Source organism: Symphalangus syndactylus, chromosome 7 (assembly GCF_028878055.3).
Source record: "Symphalangus syndactylus isolate Jambi chromosome 7, NHGRI_mSymSyn1-v2.1_pri, whole genome shotgun sequence".
In the NCBI taxonomy this organism is placed as follows: domain Eukaryota; kingdom Metazoa; phylum Chordata; class Mammalia; order Primates; family Hylobatidae; genus Symphalangus; species Symphalangus syndactylus.
In genome coordinates, this window is record NC_072429.2 from 34717798 (window position 1) to 34739378 (window position 21581).

At 40.6% G+C, this 21581-nt stretch overlaps 1 long non-coding RNA gene across 1 annotated transcript in view; it reads right to left on the reverse strand.

Annotated features, from left to right (window-relative positions):
- The window catches only part of LOC134737202 (uncharacterized), a 167185-nt gene extending 146092 nt beyond the window's left edge, over nt 1-21093 (reverse strand). The window contains exon 1 of the long non-coding RNA XR_010121851.1: nt 21058-21093. This is a non-coding gene — a long non-coding RNA (uncharacterized lncRNA). The remainder of the gene's footprint in view (nt 1-21057) is intronic.
- Nucleotides 21094-21581: the final 488 nt, after the last annotated feature.

The following is a 21581-nucleotide window of genomic DNA, read 5'->3' on the forward strand; positions in this document are numbered from 1 at the left end:
GGTAGAGCCTCGGAATAAACAAGGGTTCTCTTCTCACAACAAGAGGGCAATTTACAAGATGTCCTCAGAGGGAAGGAAGAGCCACAATGCCTTCATTAAAAAGGAGATGTAAACATCTGCCTAGTCCTTTGAAAACACTCCCCACTGGGAGCAGAGATGACAAAGAGAACACACAGCAAAAGGAGAGAACCCTGAAATGAACAGGAGGCAGCTGCTCCAGGACAGGGCACTAAAACGTTAGTTAAGAGTGCCAGGTCCCTCAGTGGCTTCCTTGTGTCTATGAAATAAAGTTCCAATGCCAGTCCAGTTTCCTTTCCCACTACTCTGCTGCATGTTCTCTAGGCTCCAATCAAAATAGAAAACCGTTCCATGCACATGTGGAAGGCAAGGGCTTGTACACTCAGACGCCCAAAAGGCCCAGACAGCAACGTGATGGCCTGCAGCCAGCTAGGTGTAAGCAAAACAGTATACCAGGCATACTTCTAATGACTATTGACCCTCAGAAAACAACAGGGATCAATGAGGCTGGAAGGCAAACTGGAATGTTTCTGCCCACTCTAAAGAGAGGGGAAGTTGCCCAACTCCAGTTAATCATGGCTCAGCTTGAAGGCAGCTTAAGGCTACCAGAGCTTCTGAATGAAAAGAACCCAGCAATGCAGAAATCTACACGAAATATCCTATCATCAAATGTAGATAACTGGTTCATAATTTTTTAACATATTATAGGCTAAACAACATATTTCTGTGAGCCAAAGCTAGCCAGATAGTAGCCAGTTTGAAACCTTTGTCCTAATTTCTGCCTACACAACTTTATTCCTACTGTTTGAAATACTGTCTTCTCTTCCACATTGCCTGTTCAAAGCCTATTCAACCATAACCTGAGAAAGTGATAGAGTACCAAGAAAAATGTCCCATGGTTGCAGAGTTTTTTTTAAATAAATAATGTGTTACGGGAAAGTGGTATAAAACTTGGAAAAACAGGTCTAGCAAATATCATAGGTCTAATAATCTCCAACATGCTAATTTCGTGAAGTGATAAAGTGGTGCTGAGCATGCCGGAGAGGCAGGAGACAGGCAGCATGGTACCGTGCGAGAGAGCAACAGCACTCCACGCTGGCAGACGGGCTCCGGTCCCAGCTCTGTCATTCACTAGCGGTGTTACCCTAAGCAGCCAACTTCACTCTCTGAGACTTGTTTGCCTCATCTGAAAAATGGGGAATCATGTCTACCTGCCTACTTACAGAATTGTTGTGACGATCAGATTAATGAGTGAAAGTGTATGAACATGCTTCCAAAATTCTGAGGCAACAAATGTGTAAGTCTCCAAGGGGTAGGGGATTATTACTAACATTTTGAGGTTATTAATAAAAATTAGAACAAGAAAAAACCTGCCCATCCCAGTACAAACAAAATGCCTTTTAAAAGCACACACCTGCTATTCGCTTCCAGAACTTAGAAAAAATAAAATATAAAAATAAAAAGTACATGCCCTTTAGCCTACACTACTAAGAAATTAGCCTAAGAAAATAGTCATGTGTGACTGCATTATTTAGCTACAACTATGTTTATGGCAATATTGTTTGTAACGGGCAAAACATAAACAAAAAACAACTTCAAAACCTCTTATATGTCCAACTATAAAGAGGTTTGGTTAAACACAGCATGGTATCTCCAGGAGTTAAATATCATGAGTTCATGTCCTTTGTAGGGACATGGATGAAGCTGGAAACCATCATTCTCAGCAAACTATCGCAAGGACAAAAAACCAAACACCGCATGTTCTCACTCATAGGTGGGAACTGAACAATGAGAACACATGGACACAGGAAGGGGAACATCACACACTGGGGACTGTTGTGGGGTGGGGGTAGGGGGGAGGGATAGCATTAGGAGATATACCTAATGTTAAATGATGAGCTGATGGGTGCAGCACACCAGCATGGCGTATGTATACATATGTAACTAACCTGCACGTTGTGCACATGTACCCTAAAAGTTAAAGTATAATTTAAAAAATCATAAAATAAATAAATAAATAAATACATGTATTCATTAAAAAGTCTAATATAATTTTGTGGAGAAAAAAATTTTAATTGTGTTTTGAATAAAAAAAAGTTATAGAATAGTACAACCCCATCTGTATAATTATGGTTGTATATATTTGCATAGTAAAATATTTTTAAAATTATACAACCCAAAGATAATGAGTTATCACTCTGGTAAGATCACAAGGGATTTTGATTTTCTTCTATTTGCTTACTGATTTTTTTTCTAAATTTTCTAAAGAGATCGGGTATAGCTTTTATAGTACCAAGGAAACAACCAAAGTGGTAACTGTATCACTTTCAAAATACAAAATTCTACGCATCCTCCAAACTCCATTTGAGGAACCGCCTTGTCCATAAGACTTGCAGAATGCTACCAGTGGAATGGCACACCACTGTCATTAAAACCACATTTCACTTAGCATCTCTCCCAGGAAACATTATTTCTACACAGTATTAGAGTTATCTGGAGACTTGTTTTATCTTCCGTTATAAACACCTTGTGGACGTGAATCATGCCTAGGACAGATCTTTATACACAATAGACACTTCATATATTATTGAACTGCTTCGTTAAAAGTACACTTAAGTAACTGTTTTCTGAAAAGATGTGTGTTTTGAAGTTTCCTGTCTCCCCACGGATACACTCTGTCTTTGACTAAGTAGCATAACACTATCAACATCATCATTCCCATCCTGATAAACAGTTATTGTGCACTTACTATATGCTAGATGCATATTTGCTTTTAATAAGACAACATGATATAAAGTACTCTCTTACACATACACCCACTTTTAGTTGAAGAAACAGACTCAGGGGAGTAAAGTAACTTGCTGAAGGTGGCAGAGTTTAATAAGCAGTGATCTGGTATTTGAACCCGGGTCTGTCTGATTCCGCAGCCCTGAATCTTCTGATCACATTACCCACCTTGAACACAGTGGTGAACATGCCTGCAGTGGTCATGTATGTAAGGTTATGAATTCATGGAAAAGCTAGTTGTTGAACTTCCTTTTATCACTCTGCATGAAATACTTATTATAGGACCACAAAATGTCTTTAATTCCCACTGAAGGATGAGACATCAATTATTATCAATTATCTATGTGAAGAGAAACTTAAGTGTAGTGTGATGCAATGGCAAGTATATTGACCTAGAAATTATTAAACCAGGGTTCAAGTCCTGGCTCTTCCACCAACTCACTGGGGGAATTTGAGGCACCAGTCAAGTCCATCTGTATGGGAAAAGGTTGGGCTCAATCGTGACTAGGCTCTGTCTCAGAATATCCTCCTAATTGTCTCAGGCCTTCCCAACCCATTCTTCATCCAGCAGTCAAAAAATCAGATTGTGTCATTCTCCTTCTTAAAATGCCTCTGTGAAGTCTTCCATACGTTGAAAAAAGATATAGACACTTAAGACACCATCAGTATAATCGGGCCTCTGCCCACATCTCCAACCTCTTGTACCCTTGCTTGCTCCATGGAAGCCACATGACCTCCTTTCTGCCCCTCAAACACAGGTCAGCTCCTGAAACTGTTGTCCATTCCTCTTAGAGACCCCTCGCCCCCATTATCAAACCCAAATTGCACACACCAGGGAAACATATTTATCCATCATGCCTACACATAAAAGTTCCTACTCAGAGAGGACTTCTCTCCAACCTAAAAACGGCTCTGTTTTTGTCTCCTTTAGCACCTTATATTTCTTTCTCCATAGTGTATCATAGTTTGTAATTACACAGTTCTTCCTGTGATTGTTTGCACAAAGGCCGTCTGCCCATTAACATTCTCCATGGAGGTTGGGGTTGTGTCTGTTTTGCTTACCATGCATCCCAGCAATGTGTCTCTGCCTGGCTTAAAGTAGGTGTTCACTGTTCAGTAATTAATTAAAGGCTAGAATATTGGTGTGATAATTGTGAGTTACCAGAGCAGATAGGTGGGAATATTTTGGGGAGGGAAAACGGAACATACAATTGGGCTGGGGAACGTAGACGAGGTGCTGACAAGTAGAGTGGCTGGGCTCAAGTGCCGAGACTAACAAGAACAAGAGATGAGCCCGGATAGGTCCATTAGGGCATACTCGAAGAGCTGGGTCCGTGTCCCTTACCCAGCACCTTGGTGGGACACTGTGTGTGTATTGGCAAGGGAGGATGGACACACTGTTCTGGCAAGCTGAGCCCCTCCACCTGCTCCTGACACAGCACCTGCCTCAGATTGGCGTCTGCACCTCTGGAATGCAGTGGGCATTGGCAGGCAGCATCTCAACATTGCATTTCAGTCCTGCCGTGCTGCACTGCAGCTACTGCAGTCTGCCTCATCCCACTCCAACTGTCTCTCTGCTGTGCTAGGAATTTTCACTCTGAGATGGGACCCACAAAACAATAGCTGCTTGTTCTTGCTGTCACTCCTCTCGGTAGCAACACTATTTCAACACAGCAAATAGTGCCTGTGCTGCACAGATACGTCCTCAGACAGCCTATCCCATAACTCGGGGGGCAGGGCAGCTGCAAGGGAGAGACAAAAGCTTCAGTCCTTTATATTGACAACAAGAGGTTAATACCTAAAGGAGACAAAGGGGGAATATTTGTTCCGAATATTATTTTTATTTGAAAAAATATCTCATTTATTTTTTCATGCAATTTGTTACTATTGCTTATCAAAGTTCTCTGGAAATGTGCAATCTATGAATAATATATACATACTACTTGCCAATTGTTTGTTTATACAAAACCTCTAGCATGAATTGACCATTTACAAAGCACTGTTGCATTCTTTCTTTGAGCTTCACAGCCACCCTGGGAGGCCAGTGGGACATTATATGAATTTCTTGAAGCTGCTGTCATATATTACCACAAACTCAGTACCTTAAAGCAACAGAAATGTATTCTCTCTCAGTTCTGGAGGCCAGAAGTCTGAAATTCGGCAGTGCAGTTCTCCCTCTTGGGGACTCCCAGGACTAATCTGTTCCTTGTCTCATCTAGGGTCTGGCAGCCACCAGCGTTCCTAGACTAATGGCTGTGGTGCTGCAATACCTGCCTAGGGCTTCACATTGCCTTCTCCTCTGTGTCAAATGCCCTTTGCCCTTTTCTCATAAGGATGCTTGTGGTGGCATGTAGGGCCCACCCATACAATCCGTGATACTCTCCTCATCTCAAGATCCTTCATTTAGTTACATCTGCAAAGACCCTTTTTCATAGTTTCCAAAGATTTAAAGTAGATTTCCTTTGGGGGCTATTTTTCAGCCTCTCACAGGCATGAGTGATGGTTGCCCCTCTGCAGATAAGCAAACCAAGGTTGAAGGACTTGCCAATGGTCACACAGTTAGTGACAGATGCAACACACAAATTAAATTTGGGGTTGATTCCATGTTTTTGCTATTGACATTGAAGCAGCTACATTGTCTGGGGTAAATACCAGGGGTTTGTCATCTCGCACCAAGAAAATTTAGGACACAGGCACACGTGAGTTTAGGAGTGGAGGTTTAAACGGCAAAAGAAAAAAAAATGAAACAGCTCTCTCTCTAGTGAGAGAGAGGGGACTTCCGAGAAGAAAAGGCCTGCCAGCAGTGGATGCACCACATTTTATAGTCAGGCTTGAGGCGATGGTGTCTGATTTACATAGGGCTCATAGATTGGCTCCATCAGGTGTGACGTTGACATAGCATGGGGAAGGCTGGCCACCCCACCCTAATATTATGCAAATGAACTCCCCCATTGGCTGGCACCATCTTGTCTGCTCCTTACCATACTTGAGGCTGGGGAGAAGGGAAAATGGAGCTGCCATTTTGAACACGTGTAGTCCAAGGTAGTTCTTTCCTGCTGGCATTCACCCCTGCAAGCTTCCAGTTTGCTTGTCTATGTCTGCAACTCGAGTTTACAGGCTGCTCTTTGTCAGAAAATGATTTGGGGCCGTTCTTCATTAAAAGGAAAACCTTACCAAGGACTTCCACCCTCTATCTGCCTAAGTAATTTCTTCTTAACTCCTGTACCAACATGGATGGAGTTGGAAGCCATTATCCTCAGCAAACTAACACAGGAACAGAAAACCAAACACCACATGTTCTCACTTATAAGTGGGAGCTGAATAATGAGAACACGTGGACACAAGGAGGGGAACAACACACACTGGGGCCTATTTGAGGGGCAGAGAGAGGTAGAGAATCAGGATAAATAGGTAATGGGTGCAGGGCTTAATGCCTAGGTGATGGGTTGACAGGTGCAGCAAACAACAATGACACATATTTACCTATACAACAAACCTGCACATCCTGCACATGTATCCCAGAATTTAAAATTAAATTAAGTTAAAAAAATTTTATCACTAAACCCAGGACACTTCAACTTTATCATGTGGCCTCCCAAATGTCCCTCTGAAAGAGGGAGAGGACAAAACTTTCCCTAGCTCTCAAGAACCATTCAGTCTATGTAGGGAGTTCTGGGAAATTCCAGATGGACTCAAAGTCAAGTGACTCGCCTGGGGCTACTTAACCAGTTGGCAGTTGAGCCACCATGACAGCCACACCCTGGAAAAGCTTCCTGATACGAGATCTCCCAATCCAGTCACTTCTCCAACCTGCTTTTCTTTAATTGGGCCTAATCTCTTACGCCCAATTAAAGAGATTAGGATCAATGAAGACTTTCTGGAAGCAGCAAACCACAACTCAAACCCAAAGGAAATAGATGTCTCTGAATAGCAGAGAGAAGAGGACAGCACATGTTTGAGAGAGACAGAAACCCAAGAGGTTTCTGTGCAGGAAATAGCGTCAGACTGACTGGACTATAAGACTTACTGTAGGGAAAAAGTTGGCTTCAGTGGAGCACTGTGCATTCTCTACAGCTCACCCTTTCACCTTAGCCGATTCCGACTTTGGGAACTATTTCACAAATATGTAAGCTGTTTGCTAACTGATAGCAATGCAAAATAATTATTGTCTATAGACATGCAAATAAATTCTGTACAGTGGAGGAAAAACATTTTCCCTTCTCCCATGGAAAAAAAAAATAGCTTTATCTCTATTTGCAAATTCACTTCAATATTCATGATCTATAGATGTACCTGTTCTGTGGATTCTCCTTTAACTGGTTGTATTATCACACAACCCATTTTCTCACCAAAGGAGTTAAATAAAATCCCGAACACATGTTTGTTTCTATAGCTGTATGAGAATCATGATTTTTTTCTTCTATTTTTTAAATTGAAAATTGATTTTTATTCACCAACAGTTGCATAGGCCTTCCAATCAACATTACTGATGCTCTCCAATGCTAGATAAGGAATTGCAAAGGAAATAATGGTCAAGTATGCAAGATTAGAATAACAGAATCTGAATTCACCATTTTCTCCTAGGATTTTTTCTTCCTTGACTCTTTCTTTTTTTTGAGATGGAGTTTTGTTTTTGTTGCCCAGGCTGCAGTGCAAAGGCGCAATCTCGGCTCACTGCAACCTCCACCTCCCAGGTTCAAGCAATTCTCCTGCCTCAGCCTCCTGAGTAACTGGGATTACAGGCATGTGCCACCATGGTTTGAACCAGACAGAGAAAGACTCCAGGTGGTTTGTTCGTTATCTAATTCTGATTAATGCTCCTTCAGTAAGGAAAGAACTAACTCCTTCAGGTGAGGAACATTGAAGGGTAACAGCATCAAAAGCCAATGTGAAAAATCAGGATTTTATCTTTTATTTTTAGTTATCTTTTACCAGTTCTTAGGAGAGTTCTGTGTTCAGAGTTCTGAGAGTTCTTGAAGCCAGAAACTACCTTTAAGCTCATCTAGTTTCATGTGTTTTATTGATGAGGAAATGCGGCCCAGAGAGGGGGCAGGGCTTGTGTCTGAGAACCCTGCAGGCAGAGCCAGGACTAGTGCCTGGCACCAAGTTAAGAATCCCATAGATCTGGATTCCTATACCAGCTAACCTATAATAAGTATGTAGTGAGGCAAGTTACTTACCTCAAAAAACCTTAGTTTTCAGTATCTGCCTCATAGCACCTATCCCATGTGGGTTGCCTTGAGGGTCATATGAGATCATGCATGTATAAAACAATATCAAAGAATCTGACCAATGAAAAGTATTCAACAAAAGTCAGATACAAGGACTTTTGTTACACAGTCCTGAGATGGCATCGGGGAAGAAGGGCTGTGAGGTGACTGAATTTTACATTTGTCTTATATGATACTATCATATTATTATTTCATGTGTATGTCCATTTCCCCAATAAACGGGCAAATTTATTGAAGACAGGAATTATCATCCCCTCTTAGATAAATGCTTTCTGTATGCTTGGGCACTGAGCTAAGTGCTTCACTTGCATCATCTCATTTAATCCTCACAAAACCTAAGGAGATAAGTGATATTATTTGGCTCCTATGATAAAGACTGATAGCTAGGTATCCAATACCCAGTATCCCTTTCTTCATTACTAAGTAAACTCCAGTTTTTTAAAGGCAGTAAAGTACCAGACAAAACAGTATATCTCTCAACATCTTTTGCAGTTAGGGATGGTCCCCTGGCCAAGTCTGTGAGTAGAGTTTCTGGGAAACATTCTTTGAAAGAAGACTGGCCCAGTTAACAGATGACTTTTTCCCTTCCATGTTTTCCCTATATACCTGCAAGAAACTCAGATGTGATGGTTGGAGCTGCAGCAGCCATATTGTGCACAAAGTCACACACTAAGAATAAAGAAAGAAGCTATGCACTAAAGATAACAAACAGAAAAATAGAGCCTGAGTCACTGTGAAATTGGATAAATGCTATATAAGCCTTTGTCTGCCTATTCTCTGACTTCTTTAAATGAGAAAAAAAAATAAAATCCTAATTTGTTCAAGTGACTGTTTGGGGGAATTTTTTCTTTCTGCTAGCTGAATGTAATTTCTAACTGCCTTATCCCCATTTTTCAGATGAGAAAATATCAGAGAACTAAAAAGACTGTGCCTATTTAGGTATGCAACAAAAGGTTACACAAATGTAAGACCTGAGAGTCTAGTTAGGTTTTCTTAACCACAAGACTATTCTGTCTACACAATGATACACATGATACATGATACTTTGTGCCCAGAAAAATTCTACTCATTGGATGATTTGCCTGTTGCCTGTTGATTAATGTCCTTTATCATTCTATTCATTTCTTGCATCCTTCCATCTAAATCAAAATTATTTGGGGACCTTAAATATTAAAGAGAACATTGTCAGGATCTGCACTGGGAAATAGGACCTGAATTTCTTCATAGGTGCAAGGAACTTCTTGGACTAAGTAATCTCTAGAGCCTGAATGTCATATCAGCTCTAATATTCTACAATTCTAATGTCATACAGAAATACAATTTTGGAAGTCACCAGGCAGGAAGTTGCTCAGAAGTCCTCAGCATGAATCTCCTCTATAGCATTCCATGACTGATTGTCCATTTTTTGCATACATATTTCCTAGGACAGAAAACTCATTTAATAAATTTTATAATCTCAGCACTTAGTATGGTACCTGGTGAAGCATTCGGTATGTTTAGCAAGTGAATAAATGAATGAAAAAATGAATGAAGAAAATGAATCCCAGACATCCAAACTCATTCAGGGGAGAAATCTAAGCATATGGAAGTTCTATGTCATACAACGTTTAAATTCATATTTAAAATAATTACCTCAACAACAGCAACTACCACTTATCAAGTGATTAGTAGATGCCAAGCACTGTGCTAGCTAGTGTCTTAATTGTGCATTATCTAATAGAGTACAATTTTCCTGCCTATAACTTCAACCCACTAGTCCTCATTCACCCCTCATAGCTGCCATATGACACCTAACTATGGGTGTGGTACCATGCTACATACTTTATATAGCTTCTTTCATTTAATATCTTGAAAAAATCTGTGAGGTAGATATATAATCATTTATATGTAGTAATTTAAAAAAAAAAATAAAGATCAGGGAGATTAAATAACACAGGAAGACAATAAGTGAAAGTGTCTGGCTAAAAACCAGGATTGCTGATGCAAAAACCCATGTGGTTAATCACAGTATGATATCTCGACCTGATGACTAATAGTTTTGATCTCACACATCAAAGTGTCCCCAGACCATACTCAGACCTTCTGCCCTAAACCAATCACAGCCTCTGCCCCACTGTGCCTGCCAATCCCAGGCTTCTCTCTGGGTGCTGCAGGCAAACCCATCTTTACTGTTACCTCCTTCATGAAGCAGTCTTTGAATCTGCACCCTTCCACCCACAGTCTGGGAAAACTCTGCCTTCTTCCAAACTTAAAAGCCTTTTGTTTTAACCTCTTGTGTGTTATACATCAATTTCCAGTTTGTATGAGTTATCTGGGGCTACTTTTTAATCTGACGTGTTGGTAAGTTCCTAAGTGCTTTTATCAAAAGAACTACTTTTTAATCCTTCTACTCTAGTGTCAATATTTTAAAACAGGAACCACATCTCACTCAAAGTCGTACCTCCTGCTTAGATGCTCCACAGAGTAGGTATCCACAGGAGACATTTGTTCAGTTAATTGTATGCCAAGTACAGCCTATAAAATTGAGAGTATAGGTCAGGCATGGTGGCTCACGCCTGTAATCCTAGCTCTTTGGGACGCTGAGATGGGTGGGTCACCTGAGCTTAGGAGTTCAAGACCAGCCTGGCCAACATGGCGAAACCCTGTCTCTACTAAAAATAAAAAGTTAGCCAGGCCGTGGTGGCAGGTGCCTAATCCTAGCTCTTTGGGAGGCCGAGGAAGGTGGATCACCTGAGCTTAGGAGTTCAAGACCAGCCTGGCCAACATGGCAAAACCCCATCTCTACTAAAAATAAAAAATTAGCCAGGCATGGTGGCAGGCACCTGTAATCCCAGCTACTCGGGAGGCTGAGGCAGAAGAATTGCTTGAACCTGGGAGGCAAGCATTGAAGTGAGCTGCGATTGTACCACTGCACTGCAGCCTGGGCAACAGAGCAAGAATCCATCTCAAAAAAAAAAAAAAAAAAAAAATTGAGAGTATAGTCATGTAAACATGAAGCTACCGTCAGAACAAGGTTTTTAACCTTACTGAGCCTCATTTCTACAACCAGAAAATGAGGGTCAATAATAGATCTGTTCCATAGTTTTGATAAAAGAACTTAGGAACTTACCAACTTGTCAGATTAACAGTAAATGCTCAATGACTGTTGTTATTTTTATATATCCAATCCATCACTAACTCCACAGTGAAACAGTTGAAGTTACAGAGTAAGAGTTGGTACAACACTTATTTTCAGGGAATTCTACCCTGGATATTCTATGGCTCAGACCCAATGGTCTATCCCAAGTACAGACACTTCCCTGTATAGGCATACCTTGTTTTATTGTGCTACACTTTAATTGAGCTTCACAGATATTCCATTTGTTTACAAACTGAAAGTCTGTGGCAACCCTACATTGAGCAAATCTATTGACACCATTTTTCCAAAGGCATCTGGTCACTTTGTGTCTCTGTCACATTTTGGTAATTCTCAAAATGTTTCAAACTTTTTTTATTTTTCTTATATCTTATATTTGAGATCAGTGACCTTTGATATTACTATCATAATTGTTTTGGGGCTCCAAGAACCACACTCATATAAGACAGCAAACTTAATTCATAAATATTGCATATGTTCTGATTGTCCCACCAACTGGTCATTCTTGTCTCTTCCTCCCACTCCTCAGGCCTCCCTATTGCCTAAGACACAACACTATTGAAATTAGGCCACTTAAGAATGCCACAATGGCCTCTAAGTGTTCAAGTGAAAGGAAGAGTTGCACATCTCTCACTTTAAATGAAAAGCTAAAAATGATTAAGCCTAGTGAGGAAAGCATGTCAAAAGCCAATGCAGGCCAAAAGTTAGGCTTTTTGTGCCAAACAGCCAAGTTGTGAATGCAAAACAAAAGTTCTTGAAAGAAACTGAGTGCTACTCCAGTGAACACATGAATAATAAGGAAGCAAAACAGCCTTATTACTGATATAAAGTTTTAGTGGTCTGGAGAGAAGACCAAACAAGCCACAACATTCCCTTAAGTCAAAGCCTAATCCACAGCAAGGCCCTAACTCTCTTCAGTTCTATGAAGGCTGAGAAAGGTGAAGAGGCTGTAGCAGAAAAGTTAAAGTTGGAAGCTAGCAGAGGTTGATTCATGAGGTTTAAGGAAAGGAGATATTTACATAACATAAAAGTACAAAGTGAAGCAGCAAGTACTAATGTAGAAGCTGCAGCAACTTATCCAGAAGATCTGGCCAAGAGCATTGATGAAAATGGCTACACTAAACAATGGATTTTCAATATAGATAAAACAGCCTTATTATTTAAAAAAAAAAAAAAGACACCATTTGGACTTTCATAGCTAGAGAGGAGAAGTCGATGCCTGGCTTCAAAGCTTCAAAAGATAAACTGTCTTGTTAGGGGCTAATGCAACTTGTAACTTCAAGTTGAAGCCAATGCCCGTTGATCATTCAAAAAATCCTAGGGCCGTTCAGAATTATGCTAAATCTACTGTGCCTGTTCCCTATGAATGGAACAACAAAACTGGGATGACAGCACGTCTGTTTACAGCATAGTTTATTGAATATTTTAAGCCTACTGTCGAGACCTACTGCTCAGAAAGATTCCTTTTGAAATATTACTGTTTCTTTGCAATGGCCTGGTCACCTACGGACTCTGATAAAGATACACAAGAAGATGAGTGTTGTTTTTATGCCTGCTAACACAACATCCATTCTGCAACTCATAAACCAAGAAGTCATTTCAACTTTCAAGTCTTCTTATTTAAGAAATACATTTTATAAGGCTATAGCTACCATAGATCGTGACTCCTCTGATGGAGCCGGATAAATTAAAAAGCTTCTGGAAAGGATTCACCATTCTAAATGCCATTAAGAAGGACTCATAGAGGAAGGTCCAAATAGCAACATTAACAAGAGTTTGCAAGAAACTGATTCCAACCCTTATGGATGACTTTGAGGGGTTTAAGACTTCAGTGGAGGAAGTGACTGTAGATGTGGTAGAAATAGCAAAAGAACAAGAATTAGAAGTGGAGCCTGAAAATGTGGCTGAATTGCTGCAATTTATGATAAAACTTGAACAAATAAAGAGCTGCTCTTTATGGATGAGCAAAGAAAATATTTTCTTCAGCCAGAATCTAATCCTAGTGAAGATGATGTAAAACATTGTTGAAATGACAACAAACGGTTTAGAAGAGTATACATATGTAGTTGACAAATAAGTGGCTGGGTTCAAGAGGATTGACTCCAGTTTTGAAAGAAGTTCTACTGTTGGTAAAAATTCTATCGAACAGCATTTCATGGTACAAGGAAATTTTTCAGGGAAGAGTTGGCAGATGCAGCAAACTTCATTGTCTTATTTTTAAAAATTGCCACAGCTGGCTGGGCGCGGTGGGTCATGCCTGTTATCCCAGCACTTTGGGAGGCCGAGGCAGGTGGATCACTAGGTCAGGAGATTGAGACCACCCTGGCGAACATGGTGAAACCCCATCTCTACTAAAAATACAAAAAAACTAGCCAGGCGTGCTGGTGTGCACCTGTGGTCCCAGCTACTAGGGAGGCTGAGGCAGGAGAATGGCATGAACCTGGGGGGTGGAGGTTGCAGTGAGTGGACATTGCACCACTGCACTCCAGCCTGGGCGACAAAGCGAGACTCTGTCTCAAAGAAAAAAAAAAAAAAAAGTGGCACAGCTACACCAACCTTCAGCAACCACCACCCTGATCAATCAACAGTGTCATCAACATGGAGGCAAGATCATCCTATAGTAAAAAGATTGTAACTTGTTGAAGCCTCAGATGATCATTAGCATTTTTACCAATAAAGTATTTTTAATTAAGGTAAATACATTTTTTAGACAATGCTATTGCACACTTAATAGACTACAGTATAGTGTAAACATAACTTTCATATATACTGGGAAACTAAAAACCTAGTGTGACTTGCTTTATTGCAATATTCACTTTATGTTGGTGGTGTGGAACTGAACCCACAACTTCCTGGAGGTATGCCTGTATCCTCTTTCAGTTCTTTCCAGATAGCCCCTCTCGATGAGTTGCTATTAGTAGCTGTCACCACCTGCTTAAATCCTTACAGTCCACATGCCATCCTAAATACAATCTGTCTTACATCCATCCACATCTCTCCATCTTCACTGTTCTCCCCCTTCCAAATACTCATACTCTCTCTCAGCACTATTATGAGAACCTCTTGATTTATCTCCCCACTTCTTTTAGACCCTTTCAATCCAGTCTTCAGTTAGCACTGGAATGACCTTTATCAATAGTCCTTGTCAACCTACTACTTAAAATCTTTTAATGATTTCCCATTGGTCATAAAATAAACTCCTAACTCCTCATCATGGCCTATGAAGACCTCATGATCTGGGCTCTCCCCGACTCCCCATCCCATTTCATACCTTTCTCTCTACCTTGCGTTTGCTCACCATGCTTCAAACATCCTAGCCTTCTTTCCACTGCTGGAAACTGCCAAGCTCTCTCCCACCTCCAGGCCCTTGCATTGCTTATTCCCCTGTCTGTCAGGAATGGTCTCCCCATAGCACCTTGTGTGGCTGACTCATTCTTTCTCAACTCTCAGCTCAAATGTATGTCTTCAAGAAAGACCCCACTGACCACCCCCTCCAATATGGCTCACTGATAAGCCTCTCATTCATCACTGTATTTCTCTCCTGTCACCTACACTGATAAATATAGTTTTTTTTTTTAGTTAGTATATGTCTCCTTCATTAGAATAGAACCCTGAGGCAGAAATTTTGCAGGACTTTTCACCATTTTGTGTGTACCAAGTACTACTTATGGCACTCAGCACTTATTGGTGCTCAGGAAATACAAAATATGTGTTGAATAAATTAATTACTGGTCTAATATTTGGTAAAATGTATGACATGTTTCCAATTCCTAACCTGCTGAGGTATAAGCAGAAAAAGAGATACCGACCCAAGTGACACCCGAATCAGTTGAAGCCTAAGGGGATTCCACCCAGAATTTCTACAGCTCAAACTCAAAGATCTTTCTCAAGTGCAAACCAGTTCCCTCCACCATTTTCCAGATGATTTTCTGTCGGTCACTACCATCCACCCTCCCTCTGCTTCCCTACCAGAAGCCATCGCTGCCTCCTCAACCCATTCTCTCCTTAATTCTTTGCTGCCTCTCTACCTTCTGCCAGAAAAAAAAAAAAGGAAAATAAAACACAGTCCTTCTTCACAATTGACTGCTAATTGCTATGTGGACACATCCAAGAGTTAACAAAATTTATAAGAATTCCAGACTTTCACAAGAATTCATGATTATGGTTCTTGGTCCATAATTTCTGACTCCCTCCTGAGATGGTAACATGGGGCTTCTGTCTGCTATGAGAATTGGACTCACCAGCCTTCCTTCCTACAATCTAAAACAATCACACATCAGTCTGACAAGGCCATCTTTGTCTCAAATTGCCACCTTGGTTTTCAAAGGTTGTACGGTAGAGTCTCCCAGCTCTCCAGGGCTCTGCCATCCTCTCTCCCCGTTCCTGACACTCAGGGATGGGGATGGCTCCTACAACTGGTGGGCAGGTGACTGCTGATATATCAACAACCAGCCAAACACACCAAAATAATCATCTTTGTGCCCCTTTTGGCTTGGATATCAGTGTGTATCCTCTCTCCCAGGTACTACATAAATCCTTGTCAGTGAATTGGTTGAATCATGGAGAGCTATGCTCAGTTGGTCTTTATGGTTATAACACTTTCAAAGCTTGTAAACAGGCTTGAGATTACAGTACAGTAGAAGATGTTACAGGCATGCAGACTGAAAGAAACAGCTTCAAGCCATTTAAATGCTTAGTGCCTCCTAAATAAATCCCATTCTGCCTCTCTTACTGCAAATGCCAGGGAGATGGAAGGTAGGGGAGAACTACCTACCCATGTCCACTGTCAATATCCCATCTTGAACCTCTTTATTGTCATTGTTTGGCTGCAAGTTACTTGGCAAGCTGCTTTGAAATCCCCCAGGTTGTTAAATTCAAGGAATTCATATAAGAAACCAGGAGAAAAACAACAGCAGCAACAATAAAACACAGCGTGGTACATTACAGAAGTTCTCCTCCCCCTTCTCTATTGCTCTCCCAAGACATTACACCCTGCCATGAGCAAGTGGGAGACCTAGACGTTGCTGGTGGAGTCTGGTGTGCTATGCTTGCAGGAACCCTATTAGCAATGCACAGAGATTGCCTGAGCCAGTCAGGAGGAATAGTGCCAAAGGCTTAAGATGCAGGGGGACAGTGATCCACCCACGCATGGGAGCAGACACCACACGAAATGTGAGGGTTTTTGGAGTCCTTCTACGTGCACTGTATTAGATGGTTCCTATAGAAACCCTGCAAAGATTTCTCTTCTTAAAAGAGCAGGAAGCAAACTCAGAAAGGTTCAGTGATTTGCTCAAAGTTACACAGCAAACAAGATAGAAAGTGCTGGTTCTCAAGGCTAAGAATGCTGGTTTTTGCTGCAGCTTTTTACATTAATAAAAATAATCCCTGTTTATAACATATAAAACAAACATTAATGTCTCTGGGTTGGACACTTAGACACTTGCCCGATATCCATCCCTAACTTTTGTGTTACAAATGGAATCTCAGCTCTGCTCTGGGCAACAACAACCCCAGTCTGGAACAATAATCATTGGTCTGAGACAGTTTTTCTCAAAATCTAGTGTATCTGAATCACCCAGAGAGCTTGTTAAAATACAAACTGCTGGCCCCACTTCTAGAGTTTCTGATTCAGTAGGTCTGGGGATGGCGGGGAGTGAGAATTTGCATGTGTAACAAGTTCCCAGGTGATAGTGATGATGCTGGCCTGGAGGCCTCACTTGGAGAGCCACTGGCACACACTGATCATGACATCCTGGCTCCAGCTTGCTTGCAACCAGGTGTGGCTATGTCTCTCAGCACTTTCAGCACATCAAGAGAAGGCTACTGGGGACTTCAGGAACATTTTCCTTTCTCGATTTAAAAAAAAAAAAAAAAGGTAGGTATAGTTGATGCCACTACAACCTCTTTGTCCTGCTTTGTCTAGAGATGTGATGCCTGGGACTGCAGCAGACATTGTGTCCCTGAGACATCAAGACAACACTTTAGGGAGGGGTGGTGGCATAAAAGAAACATCTGAGTCATTCAGGAACGTAGCTGAGGCCCCGCATTAGCCCTGGACCACCTATCTCCAAACTTCTTCCTATTTTGGGAACCTGAACAACCCTTATTGCTTAAGCATCATTAGGCAGGTACTCTGTTACCTGTAGATAAAAGCAATTATAACCTTTACAAAAAGTTTCTGCAAAACAATTTTTTAAATAATCAAACAATGGAAATGAGTGCCTCCCAGTAGGCAAGTCATATTTATAATCGTTAGTACATTTTGTCCTTAAAGGAACCATAACATTCGCTTATTTTTTTTTTCTACAGGTAGGGATACCTGACCGAAAAGTTTGAAATCCATTGCCAAAAAGCATGCTTTGAAAAACACCGTTCTTGGTATTAAATACCTTTTTAAAAAATTAATACTGAATGAAACATGTGGACCAGGAGAATAATTTCCTGAAGATGTAAGGTTAATTTCAATTCCGTCTTTACAGGCCCATCATGCCTAATATACAATAATTACCCCCACAGACTAGTTAGGCAAAATGAAACTTGACCTTCTGGAAATATTTGTTACCAGATTAGAGAAATTACTGATTACTATGTACTCCAAATGTGTTCCAAGAAACTGAAGTTCCATAAAATACTCCACCACAAAAAAAAAAAAAAGTTTGAGAAATGACACAGAACGTACAAAATACATGTTAATATTAACAGCTCTAGGCCAGGCGCGGTGGCTCACACCTGTAATCCCAGCACTTTGGGAGGCTGAGGCGGGCGGATCACGAGGTCAGGAGATCAAGACCATCCTGGCTAACATGGTGAAATCCCATCTCTACTAAAAATACAAAAAATTAGCCAGGCATGGTGGCAGGCACCTGTAGTGCCAGCTACTTGGGAGGCTAAGGCAGGAGAATGGCGTGAACCCGGGAGGCAGAGCTTGCAGTGAGCCGAGATCGTGCCACTGCACTCCAGCCTAGACAACAGAGCAAGACTCCATCTCAAAAACAAAAATAAAATAAAAAATAAAAAAATAGTAACAGCTCGAAGAAGTCCTATGGTAGAAAAATTATATTCTGTCTGATGAAGGCTTTCCTAAACTTACTTGTTCACAGAACACTTTCCTCCTTGATACCCACTACTCCTTTTCAAAACACTTGAAAAAAATGCTGACTTAATAAAATGGTAGTCAAGACTATCTTTTGGCATAAACAGAGCATGGTAGAAAGCTGTAAGTACTGCTGTTGATCTACTTGGGTTCAAATCCCAGCTCTGTCATGTACAGTCACTCACTCTAATGTGCATATTTTTTCACATTTATCACTTCTTAAAATCAGTTACATGTCTTAGTTTTATTAGCAGCATTTTTTAGTGTAAACAAAGTAATGGTACATCTTATAACTAATGCACCATTAGTTATTTAGCAAGATATTTAGACTTGGTAAAATACAGTATATGACTTTGAGCTAGTCACTTAACCACTGAGCCTCAGTTTCCTCATTGGCAAAAGGGGAAGATTACTGCATAGAGTAGATGTGTATGTTAAATTGTTCCTGGCACAATGTAAGTGCTCAGCAAATGTTAGCTATCCTGATTAATTATTTCAGGAACACTAAAAGGACTCTCCTAATCACTCATTCACTTATTTTTTCATTCTTTCTTGTAAGTCATAAAACGCAAATACTTCAGGGACAGAGAACCACAGACTGGTGGTCACACTCAGGTACAAAGACTAACAGAGGAAGAGGGGATGGATCACAATGCACAAACAGTAAACAATGATGGAAAAAGTAGTTGGGCCAAATCTAGGAGGGAAAAGGATAGGACTGAGGTCGGAGGCATGTTCTCCTTCCTCAGTTTTTCTCAGTGTTGAATCCAGGTTTGTTTCCCCTAAGGACCTGATATTACTCTTTGCTTAGAAATCGAACATCCTCAGCAGGCTTCAGCCCTAAACGGCATCAGGCATTCACAGACAGCCTCATGAATGGAAGAAATTGGACACCGGGAAGGCACCAGAAGGAAAGAGCCAAAACAGATGATGGAAAGAAGCCAAAGGCCAGCTTTTGTCTCCTCATCCTTCTGAGCATTCAAGCATGGAAGAACAGAAGCAGGGGACTGAAAATCCTAAAAGCTTAACAACCACTCTTAAAAACCCGATATCACGCTGTATGGAAATCTCTTCTTTTTTCCCCTTTGACAACTGTTTAATTATGTGTCAGTATCACCTTCATTGTTAGCATCATTATCTTTAAATTAATGTGGCCATTTTTCTAATGGAGCCTCATTTTATTCTCCTAGGTAATCTTCAAAAAAATTTAGCCAGGGAGAAGGAGAGGAGAAATACTTAATGGAAAAAGCATAAGCCTCAAAGGCACGAGAGCTTTAAGAATAGGCTCAGCCATGGGCTGAGTGACCTTGAACACATCATTTAATCTCAGTAAGGTGCATCTGCAAAATGGAGATAATGCCCCTTACCTTACCTAGTGAAAGAAGTTGCCACGAATACCAAGTTAAACACATACGTGACAGTGTTCAACAAAAGTAAGTAATTAAAAAGACAAAATATTGTGAATAGTGCCGCAATAAACATACGTGTGCATGTGTCTTTATAGCAGCATGATTTATAGTCCTTTGGGTATATACCCAGTAATGGGATGGCTGGGTCAAATGGTATTTCTAGTTCTAGATCCCTGAGGAATCGCCACACTGACTTCCACAATGGTTGAACTAGTTTACAGTCCCACCAACAGTGTAAAAGTGTTCCTATTTCTCCACATCCTCTCCAGCACCTGTTGTTTCCTGCAAAGAGTTGGAACCAACCCAAATGTCCAACAACGATAGACTGGATTAAGAAAATGTGGCACATATACACCATGGAATACTATGCAGCCATAAAAAATGATGAGTTCGTGTCCTTTGTAGGGACATGGATGAAACTGGAAAACATCATTCTCAGTAAACTATCGCAAGGACAAAAAACCAAACACCGCATGTTCTCACTCATAGGTGGGAATTGAACAATGAGAACTCATGGACACAGGAAGGGGAACATCACGCTCCGGGGACTGTTGTGGGGTGGGGGGAGGGGGGAGGGACAGCATTAGGAGATACACCTAATGCTAAATGACGAGTTAATGGGTGCAGGAAATCAACATGGCACATGGATACATATGTAACAAACCTGCACATTGTGCACATGTACCCTAAAACCCTAAAGTATAATAAAAAAAAAAAAAAAAAAAAAAGACAAAATAGCCATTAAAAATTAACATTTACATTTCCTTTTTCCAAACAATCTCATGTGTTGGGACTCTATCTGACAAAAAAATAAGCACCTGTATAGAAGGAAACAGTTCAGCGGGTCCAAGAAGGAAACAGTTCAGCGGGTCCAAGAAGGAAGGGAAAGAGGGAGAAAACAAACTTGAAAATTATTTGACTGTCCCTTAGTAGGGGATTGGTCAAACAAATTTATGGTACATCCATACTGTACAATATTATGAAGCTATTATTACATGAGTTTGATTTATGTGTCCTGATCTAGAGCAGTTTCTCTGATATATTTTTAAGTCAGAAAAGCAAATAATATAGAGAGTTTTGTCCTGTTCTTTTAAGAAAGAAAGTGGAATAAATTTTTATCTTTATAGGAACATTTTCTAAATGTGTGGAAAAATACAGATCAAACTGTAACCATTGATTATCTGGGCAAGATGAAATTAAAGGAAGATAGAGGAAGATTATTAACATCTTCTTCATGCACCTCTGAATTGTTTAACATAGTAAAATAAATATCCATTAATTTGGTAATTTGAAGCATCCCTGTAGTAGTCCATTCTCAAACTGCTAATGAAGACATACCCGAGATTGGGTTATTTATAAAGGAAAGAGGTTTAATTGACTCACAGTTCAGCATGGCTGGGGAGGCCTCAGGAAACTTACAATCATGGCAGAAGGGGAAGCAAACATGAGATTCTTCACATGGTGGCAGGAAGGAGAATGGAAACTGAGCAAAGGGGGAAGCCCCTTATAAAACCATCAGATCTCATGAGAACTAACTCACTATCACGAGAACAGGATGGGGGAAAGCCCCCCACCATGATTCAATTATCTCTACCTGGTCCTTCCCCACAACATGTGGGGATTATGGGAACTACAATTCAAGATGAGATTTGGGTGAGGACACAGCCAAACCATATCAAATCCGTAAAGCTGGAAGGAAGGGAAAGAAAGAAGAAGCAAAAAGAAAGGAGAAGGAAGCAGGGAGAAAGAGAGATCTGTTATCTTTGATCAAAGTATAGGGAAGTACCTTATATACCTACAAGATTTCAAGGATCACACTCTGTCCTTTATGGATATTGGGAATTTTAGGGCATCACATTGACCTAACAAAGTATGACTTTTTGAATCACATATTTCCTCCTTCTATC